A 10089-nucleotide genomic window follows, 5' to 3' on the forward strand; every position below is an offset into this window, starting at 1 on the left:
GACCCCCCTCGTAGTTTTTCTAACATGAAATCAAATAGTATACTTAATTATATACTAATTTTTAAACACTTCTTTGCCCCATATTGAAAAATGGATCTTGCCTGCTGTTTCTGAACTATCCCCAGTTTTCCCACTACGGCTCCGTTTTGTTCTTCTGTGGATTCCCTTTTGCAACGCAGCACGATTAAAAAACAAAGACGAACGGCGTTACGCGCAGCAAACCTAGTACGTATTGTTTCCAGTGCAGTGGAGAAACCGCCAGTAATTTATTCTTACTGAGATTTAATTAGTTAATTGTAATTAATTATCTAACTCGAGAAGTACTGCCCTAATTATAAAAGTGTCAATGAGAAAATTGTAGAGGAACATGAAAAACTCCCTATACAGCTTTCTGTTGCTCAATACGTGCTACATAAATGTGTTTTTCCGAGCATGAAAGGAGACCGCGAATACACGCAAAGTGCCTCGAGCGGCCCTTTGCGCGGCCATTCTGCGTTATTCGCGGGCTTCATTCGCACTTAGGAAAACCAATTTATGTAGCAGGTATCGAGCAACAGAAAGCTGTATCGGGGGTTTTTCATGTTGCTCTACAAGTTTCTCATTGACGCTTTGATAATAAGGACAGTACTTCTCGAGTTAGATAATTCATTACAATTAGCGAAATAAATCTCAGTAACGAAAAAAATACTTGCGGCTACTCCACTGTACTGGAAAGAATACGCACTAGGTTTGCATCGCGTAACGCCGTTCGTCTGTTTTTAAATCGTGCTGCGTGATAGCTGGGACACCCTGTATATATATTGTAAAGACGAAGTGAACTTGGCCGCGGGCGCTAGGGGGAAGACGACGACGGAGGAGAATAGAACAGCTGGCCTAGGAACGGGTGCTGTCTATGTGTCTCTCCTTTACAATAGCGCAGTCGAAGAAGGCCCAGCCTTAAGGCGCGCCAGCCTTAAGCACCGTGCTGCGGAGGCCTTGCGTCATCGTGCATCTCACCGTCCTGCGTCCTTTCGTCGAGGGAACGCCGCCAACGCTTCTCTTGTCATGGCTGCCGTACCTGGGACGACCTTGATCTCCGAGCTACCAAGGCATGCCGTCCACGCTGCCTTCGATATGGATTCTCGCCGTCCTGGGAGCCTCCTGTGGCGAGGGAACGCCGTCCACGCTTTCCAAGCCCTGGATCTCTGCCCCACGACATCATCGACAAATAAGATAGCATGGGATGCCGTTGATGCTCCCCTGGCCATGCTTACGGCTACACTGAATACCACGGCCGTCATCAGCTCTGGCTCAACGGCACGCTCCCTTGGTAACTGGTCCGGCTGGCCCGAGTTCTGCGGCTCGTGCCGCCGCCTCAGGGTGCACGGATGCCGCCCCCGGCTCAACGGGCAGTTCAAACGGCAGCTTAACCGACGTCGTGCGAGCCATCTCACTGGTGTCACAGCAGCTGGACTACATCGTTTCAGCCACTTCCGGTTTCCTTCCCCCCTAGCAGCCTTTCCATCACCTGCTGCCTCGGAACTACCGGAGTTCCATGGATTTGAGAATGACCCCATTCTTTGGGTGCAAGCAGCCAACGCGCTCGGTGCACGCCACGCCTGGCCCGACAACACGATATGGATGGTTGCAGCGGGTCGACTTCGAGTTGCCGCCAAACCATGGTAAAACTACCAAGGCATCAAACAGTGGTCCTGGCCTGAATGGAGTGCAGCTCTAATAGCTTCTTTTTGCCTTCTTTCTCATGCCTGCGCGGCCCCAACAACCCAGAACATAAGCTGCGGCTCGTCGTTGTCGAAGATCGTTGCCGAGAATCAACAGTTCAGCAACAGCGGCAGCGAGTCGAGACCTCAGCAGCCACCGCATCAGTCACCGGGCTCCGGTTCGAGCTCCATATCGGCGTTCTCCACCCTCCATAGCGATCCTGGCAGCAAGGCCTCCAAGACAGTGGATGAAGCTGCATCAGCAGCAGTGTCGGCAACAGAGGCATGCGACGACGACGCAGGCGATGTGCAGTTCTGCGACCCTTGGAACACCGGCCCAGCCGCCGTGGCTCTGCGGCTGCTGAGGGACAAAGAGCAGCCCAAGAAAAGCCCCACTCCAGCACACGCCACACCTGCTACAGGAAGGGCGTCATCCGCCGACGAGATGGCCCTCCAGCGGCACATCTACGAGACGGCGTTCGGCTTGCGCGTCAAGCTGCGAATTTCGGACAAGGCCTTGGACCAAATGGCCCAGATCCATGGGCTGCAGTAGCAGTGCTTGCCCCCTACACCCGGTACAGTCATCGTCCTCGTCTTCGGGAGTGTCAGTTATACCAGGTCGCAGGGGAGGCATCACGGGACAACCTTGACTGCGGAATGCCTGTTGCCCCGGGCCACCACCGCATCAGGGGAGCAGTGGCAGCACTGCGGTGTCTTCTAGCGTTCAGCAGTAACCAACCCCAACACCTCGTGGGCCAGCGGCACTGGCGGTGGCAGTCCTTTAGTATTGATTCCTGCTACAGAAGATCAAAGGTTGGCGTTTGGGCAGGCGTCGGCGGCTATTGACCAGAGCCATCCACAAGCACAGTCGCCTATTTCCGAGGATCCCTCTGCTGCACCTCTCGGTGCTGTCGCTGTTAAGCATAACATCCACGCAGGTGTCGGGGTGCTTCCTTCGGGGTCAGTGCGGCGCTCAGAGCATAGTGGCTACCGCAACGAAGCGCCGCTTCAGAATAGCTCCAACTGTGCCCTCCAGTCATTCAGCGCATCACCATCCTTCGACAGCCTCTCCAGCTCTTCCTGTGTTAGTCCTCCGACACCTGAGGAGAGGCGAGGAAGATTTGTAGCAGTCGCACCACTCACAGTGATCAACGAAGCACCTTTGAGGGAATCTCCTCGACTTTGGCTGAGACGGATAGCGCTGAGCGGCGACATGGTCGTCGGCAAGACCTGCGACCAGCGTGCAACTGCCAGTGCTGCTCGCCAGAGAAACTTGTTGCGCCCTTGACGCCTCGCAGATGACGACTTCAATGCATGGACGGGTTGCGTGATTCCAGGTGCGCCGGAAACTTGCAGCGTGGCCGAGTGTAAAGACGAAGTGAACTTGGCCACGGGCGCCCGCAAGGCGGGCGCTGGGGGGGAAGGCGAGGACGGAGGAGAATAGAACAGCTGGCCCAGGAACAGGTGCTGTCTCTGTGTCTCTCCTGTACAATATATATATACTCATATCGACTGGAGCACGATGCTAGCCTGATCTATAGCTGTTCGCTTGGCTATGCAGTCTACAATAATGTGTTCTAACGTAAACATAAATGCAAGATCATTAGTAGGACCCATAATCTCTGTAGCGAATATAAGTTACCTCTAGAAAAGTAGCAGCCATGGCCATAATTCCAGAGAAATGTAAACAAGACAAATATACTTGCTTAAGTGTTCTTCTCAGCTCCTTCAATTTGTGCCGCAACAGTGCCGCAATAGCAACGCGTGATACGATATTTTAACAGGGACTGTCAGCTGGACCAGTAACTAAGCCGTCCCTTGAGGCGTGATCGGCACAATCAATATTACAATGTCGGTTTTATTACTCTTGCTTTTATGGTTGTCCTTGTAGCAGCTACCTATCCTATTCAAGTGCGTTTGCTTCATGTATCAATGTATGTATCTTTTTTTTTTGCTTTTAACTCGTCATCATGCCCCTTATGGGTGAACATAGAAGTCATAGCTGCCCTCCCCCTTCCCTTCCTTTTTCCACCATGCTGCCACTTCAACATGGCGAGAACGAAGCGTGCATCACATCCACAGCGGCATGACCGGTTAACGCTTACTCAACATAGGTATTCTGGATAGAACTGGGATCCGCAGCAGTTTCATGTTAGACCACGTCGCCTTCCCAGTTGCGGAGGTTGATGTTTTTCTAAATGTCCTCAACAAGTGAGCTCGTCTGGTTCATCTTCATTATTCCTCTAGAGCTCGAAATTTTCTCGCGTACGTTTATTTAATGACACTGAGGCCGTCCTGCTTGTTCGTGTTTTCCTTTTTTTCTACGATATCCTTACGCCTAATAGAGGGGTTGCCCAAATGTAAACTTTTAAAAAGGTTGTTTTAGTAGGTACCATTGGCTGGAATTAGAATTTATAGCCCTACAGTTGGGGAGCTGCAAGTATAGGGACAGTCACCTCATCAAGCTTCTTGTTGGAGAGACTCTTAGCGGCTTCCCCACACTTTCTGTCAAAGAATTTCTTGGTTGTATTGTTTGAGTGAATAAACAATTGATTCCTGATTGATTGATTGATCGATTAGTAAGTTTATGGCATGCATGAGGTATCCCACTTCACATCAGGAAGCACGCTGTTGTACATTTATTCTAGCTAACTACCTCTTCAACTACGAAGAACGGCATCTCGATCTAAAACAGAGCAATATCGCCCAACTGCCAAACAAAAGCTCACACTCGAAGCTGCGTTCATGCTCCCACATTACGGTGTTGGCTAGAATAGAATATTTACAAAACTTGAAGCAACGACGTGATAAGAACAGAGCTGTGTAGTAATCGTCGGCTGTTTGCGCACAGATATACACAGCAGTTGATAGACTTCGGATATTTTCTAATGGTAATAGTGCACTGCCACAAAGTATACCAGCATGTCATTCTTGTGTGACTACCACAAAAGCAGTTCGAACTGATTATGCGATTACGATGCGGCATGTCTTCAACACGACATTGGGTGTCGTGACATACTCGCAAGGATATATTATCCGCATTTTCCGGCTGCGAAGGTGTAAGTATAGATTATACGAGTAGAAACCCATTCATAAACCTGTGCTGACATGAGAATGTCGGCTGGAAATTTGCACGTCATGTCTGAATTCTTGCTCATTGGTAAACGTTACTATTGTGCCAAACGTTCACCATAAGTTCACATGAATCTGGGAGACAGTGAGCCTCAGGCATGCCCACATCCCTTTGTTGCGGCCTCAAAAGATCCAATGAAACGCTAGCGTGGGAAGCATTTTAAAGGTATCAATTAAACATCAGCCTTGATTACCGCTACAGCTGACTCCGTCGAACGCCGAATACGTGCTTACCCACCATCAAAACGCTAACGTGACCACTTGCTTCCCGCCAGGCGCGTGAAGTAAAATTTCATGATGGAAAAGAAGGGGAGTGTTGTTGCAAAGGGACTACATTTTAAGGTCGAGTACAATCATGGCATGTCACATGCGGTAGTCCTGTAGGAAACGACAGGTTTAAGTGTAAGATTTCTCACAACTTTACTCCACATATTGTTAAATGTTGTAACGTGGGGAGTCTTAAGGGTACATCACCTGTTAAAACATTTACATGTGCTTATTTTTCGTTACAGCATACGTCTGCGTAAGCTGCCAATCTGCCAGGCATCTTTCCCACTGACGTTGCATCCTAAATATAGAAATTCGTCATGCACACAGAGAAAATTTGCGTTGGATACACCATCGAGTTCAATTCGAATGGTGCCGCTCTGATGGCAATGCATGGTGATGTTCTCATTGCTACGTGTGGCTCATGACGGTACACAGAAGCATACGTGTGTTCCTGTCCAGCCATGGACATTTTGACTCTAGTGCGGCCAGTGCAGCGACCCTCTGTACTAGGTACTATTCAAATTTGGCCCCTTCACGTAGCAATATTTCCCGGCACTCTTTATAAATATGGCGGCAGAACTGCGATATTAGCGCCAATACCTCTTCAGTATGATTCTCCTTCTAAGTATTCGTCCTCCCCACGCCTTCTATGCTGTGAATGCAACGGCCTCCCACCATCGTTCACACATGAAAGCTGCCCCCACCAGAAGAGTTGTCGATCATGAGGATGCAGTGGCATTGAAATTATACCGTAGCAATCTGATGCTCCTTTACAGCCGTTCATGTTTCAGCTTAAGTGGAAAATTTTGCTCACTTGTATTTTTTACACATTTTCATTTGTGCTTTTAACACTTTATAAAACAGACACAGGCACCATGCTCGTTTCGCTGCTTCACTGACTCCAAGTCTTACTTTGTGCTGCCAGAGCGAGACGGTAAACCTTGTAACAAGTCTAATCTATCTCAGGTAAATGTTCCTTTGTGCTATCACCTATCTCACTACATACCTTCATAGGTCACGAAGACGGCGACTGAGTTGCGAATTATTGCTATGTTGGCCTAATTATTACTACTTAAGTCAATACAGCGTATCAATTATGGCCACTCACGAGCATTGTGTTTGGGCTCTTTAAATTGCATGCCTAGATAATGACATGGACTTTGATTCAGCAGACATAGGTGCCATGAGGACATCGTGTAGCCAAGAAGCGACGTCCTTGTCTGCCTTCCTTAGACCTTTGTATTTCAGTTCAGCTGTTCAAACCTTGTCTTAGCTACGAACCAACTAACTCAGTCAAATACTATTATGACGTGCAGAGCATATGTGGATGTCTGAACAAATGTATCCGTACATTTCTGCTTACATGTCTCCGTACATCGTACCTACCTCGATTCTTCATAGAACAAGCAGGAAAGTAATTATTAGGAAGGTGGTGAGACAATTACAAATGGTCTCTCCATTGACAGTCACTGCATGCTTAGAAGTGTTGAAGACATTAGATAAGGGGCGCAATAACGCAAAATGATTCCAAGCTGTCCTGATTTCAATTTCTGCAACCAGCCTCCACGATTGGTCAAAACATTTTCGGGAAACTCCTAACTTTGCCTGTCTGTCACGCAACATCTCAAAAACCGCGATAGCTCCCCATCTGATATAACGTGTACACACTGATTATGCATAATTATGCCGCACAAAAGAAAAATATTCATTCCTGATTCGACGCCTTTTCACCATTAGCGCTGTGCTATTGGTCATGTTTTCTGTCTACGCCTACTTTGCCTGTCTGTCACGCGACTTCACAAAACCATGAAAACTCACCACATCAAAGTGACGTGTACGCGATCAGGTGCATGAATATGCCGAGCAAAAGCGAAAATTTTTCTTAATAGCCACAAACTGCCCCGTTCCGAAAGGAATAGAAGATGGCTGCGCGCCGATCACTCAGGCCCTCGCTCCTCGCACCTGCCGTGAGCATGCATTTAGTTGCGCATGATAAACCTTTTTGCGTGCGAGTAAAACGTTATCGAGCCCTTTCGGTATGCCTACGATATCGCTATGCCAACTCTTCTTTGCTGAGGATCCGTTTGAGCGGCATTCATATCCTTCCGTTGCACGCCACCGCAATTTTCGACCAGCCACCGCAAGCTAAGTAAGGCGAAGCGCACCAATCGGAGAAGCTGGCACCCTCTTCATCCGGTTATCTATTTTCACTCTGCTGGTTCGGCCCCATTGAAACCCATTCCACTAGAGCGTGCTCCTCGCCTCTCGTCAGCCAATTAGATAAGAAAAAAATTGTCGCAGTTTCACCCGAAATGAGAAGTGTCAATTGCGATAGCAACTTATTAGAGAGCTATACGCAGTAAGGATAGTAGTTTTATCAGCTGTATAAATTTGGAGATGCAGCAGCACCAGCAACGCGCAGGACTGTTGTCGACACCGTCACCGTTTTGCCCGCGTTCACACCGAACATGCGCGGCGTTGGTGACTGTTGCCAGGGCCTCTGGGGGCGGCTTGGAGGTTTTCGACGAGATCAGAAGGGGAAACTCGTCGAGCAGCGTCGGAAGTCTTAACCACCTTCTCGCCTCGCAACGTTTTTAACACGAAAGTGTTTTATGCCGGGGTCCACCAAGACTTCACTGACGTATTTCCGTCACGGAAATACGTCACACGAACATACACGAACATAATACGAAGAAAGAAACCAGAAGAAAAATTTCCGCAAACATGCAAAATTTGGAAATCGAACCCACGACCTCTCGGTCCACGACGATAGATCGCCGAGCGTTTAACCCATTGCGCCACAAACGCATTTGCAGAGAGCTACACAGACGCGCCTTATATATCTAACACTCCTCCGTGTACCCGCGCTCTTGCTCGGGGCGGTGCCGCCGCCTACGAGCAGAAAAGAGAAGTACTGCATTATGACACTAACGCGCACCGACAGTGAACGCTTCGGTGGTCTCAGCACTACGACGCCTGGATGCCAGCATTCGAAGGGACGCTGGCATCAAGAAGCACTACCAACGCCACCTAGGTGGCGTTCACCGTACTCAGCACAGCGGAGCGTGGCCTCCGCAATTAGCTCTGAAAATGTTTCTGAAGTTGATCGCGGAGGCTGCAATTACGACGCGCTGTACGCGCTGATTTGACTCGGTGACGATTCAGTTACGTGCTTTGTCTTGCGCGTTGTATTAGTGTGTCAGTTACGTTCTTCGTCTTTCGCGTTGTGCTAGCGTGTGCAGCGTAGTGCAGCTTCCATATGCACGACGGTTGCTCATGGTCATCGACGTTGGTAGTCGTGATGGAGGAGACGTGCCACCAGGCGTCAGCGTGGGTGCATCAACGCCTAAGGGCGCTTTAGCCACAAAATACCAATAGACATTATATATCAATGTGCAATAAACATTACACTACTTCTGTGAAGACACGTTTCACTTTCGTGTTCTATACCGATTCCTATATAAGAGGGATCAACCACATTTTTTATATAAATACGCATTTGGTGCCGCAGCTAAAAGGCGCCTCCCCTCCCTCCGTCCCTCCCACCCTCCCGTCCCCCCCCACGGCCTTTCGCGCGACGGAAGAAGTTGCGTTTGCTCTCTCTCTCTCTCTCTCTCTATATATATATATATATATATATATATATGGTAATTGTAAAGGAGGAACGAGACGCTTAATTCTGCAGCCCTTCAGGGATCACGGAGCAGAACGCGGGTTTGTTCTCCGCCGTGCATTCGCCCCCCGTGAAAGCACGCGGCCCTCGCACCCTTTCACTCGCACATACAGCGTCCGGCGCGCGGCGACGATTTCATCGCCGTTGACGTCATACGAAACCTCACGACGACGCCAATGGCAGAAATCCTCTTTGAGTGTCCATATTATTGCCACCCCCATAAAACCGCTTAGTGTAGACAATGTTACTGGTTTTGAAAACGAACAAATTGTGACCTCCTATAAACGAGGAGAATGTTTGATTGGGTTGTTCAGACAACGATGCGGGTTCAGACAACGCTGGCGTTACGTAAATTTGACGTCAGGAGTTTGGAATGAAAACAGTGTGGAAACATTTTAGGTTATAGCGCCCGTGGATTAACAGCGGGCAAAGGGAATGGTTCCTCATGGCTGTAATAAAAAGTGGCAGAAGAACGTCACTGGAGCCACATTTGTGCAAGAAAACGTATTCTTCAGTCCACCAACTGCTTTCCTTAGCAGTAATCTTATGTATCTACTATCGATTAAAAAATTTACGAACCAAAGAATCTGACAAAAAGCCGAGTATCTCCGCAGCCTCAAAACACAGCCTGGTATCATTTCCAGCCTGTACTGGTACGTTGGAACAAAATTGTGATGTACGGCATTACTGGCTACTTTTAAAGGCTGCTCGGATATTTAGCGTTTTCTGAGATCCCGTGGTCCGTAAATGTTTTTGGTCGATAGTACGTGTAGATCCCTTTTGCCTCCTATTAGTGAAGTGGAGGAGGAGAATATCCCGGCGTTCAAAGCATGTGTCTGAAGTCCCAGTACACATGAAAAAAAACGATGTATATCATTATATCAGGTATCAGTCAAACGTTTGAGCTGCTCACTGTTTCAGGTATGTGTACTCACTCATATGGTTCACTTTTATTTCATCTGAAAACAAATAAAGCGTAGACTCACAACCTAGAGGATCGCCTGCCTTGGAATGTATGTAATATTGTACGTACTTATGAAATCTGCTTCCACGGATCGGCTATGTGATAAATTTGGAACCACTTTTTTAGGAATTGAGCAAATTTTTTTTCTAGCTCCGAAGGAAATGGCGGGCTAGTTGGTTGGGCATTTTTGATTGAACGGCCTCGAACCTAATGGGACGTAGACGAATAAGACACTCATACACCGCTCGTGCATGTGCGTGTGTGTTATTGTTACTCTAAGGCTTTTTTTATTCGATGCCAGTGGTGGCCGGCTCGGAGTTCGACTCGTCCAATTTACCTGTTTACTCTAG

Source organism: Dermacentor silvarum, chromosome 9, assembly GCF_013339745.2.
Source record: "Dermacentor silvarum isolate Dsil-2018 chromosome 9, BIME_Dsil_1.4, whole genome shotgun sequence".
Lineage (NCBI taxonomy): Eukaryota > Metazoa > Arthropoda > Arachnida > Ixodida > Ixodidae > Dermacentor > Dermacentor silvarum.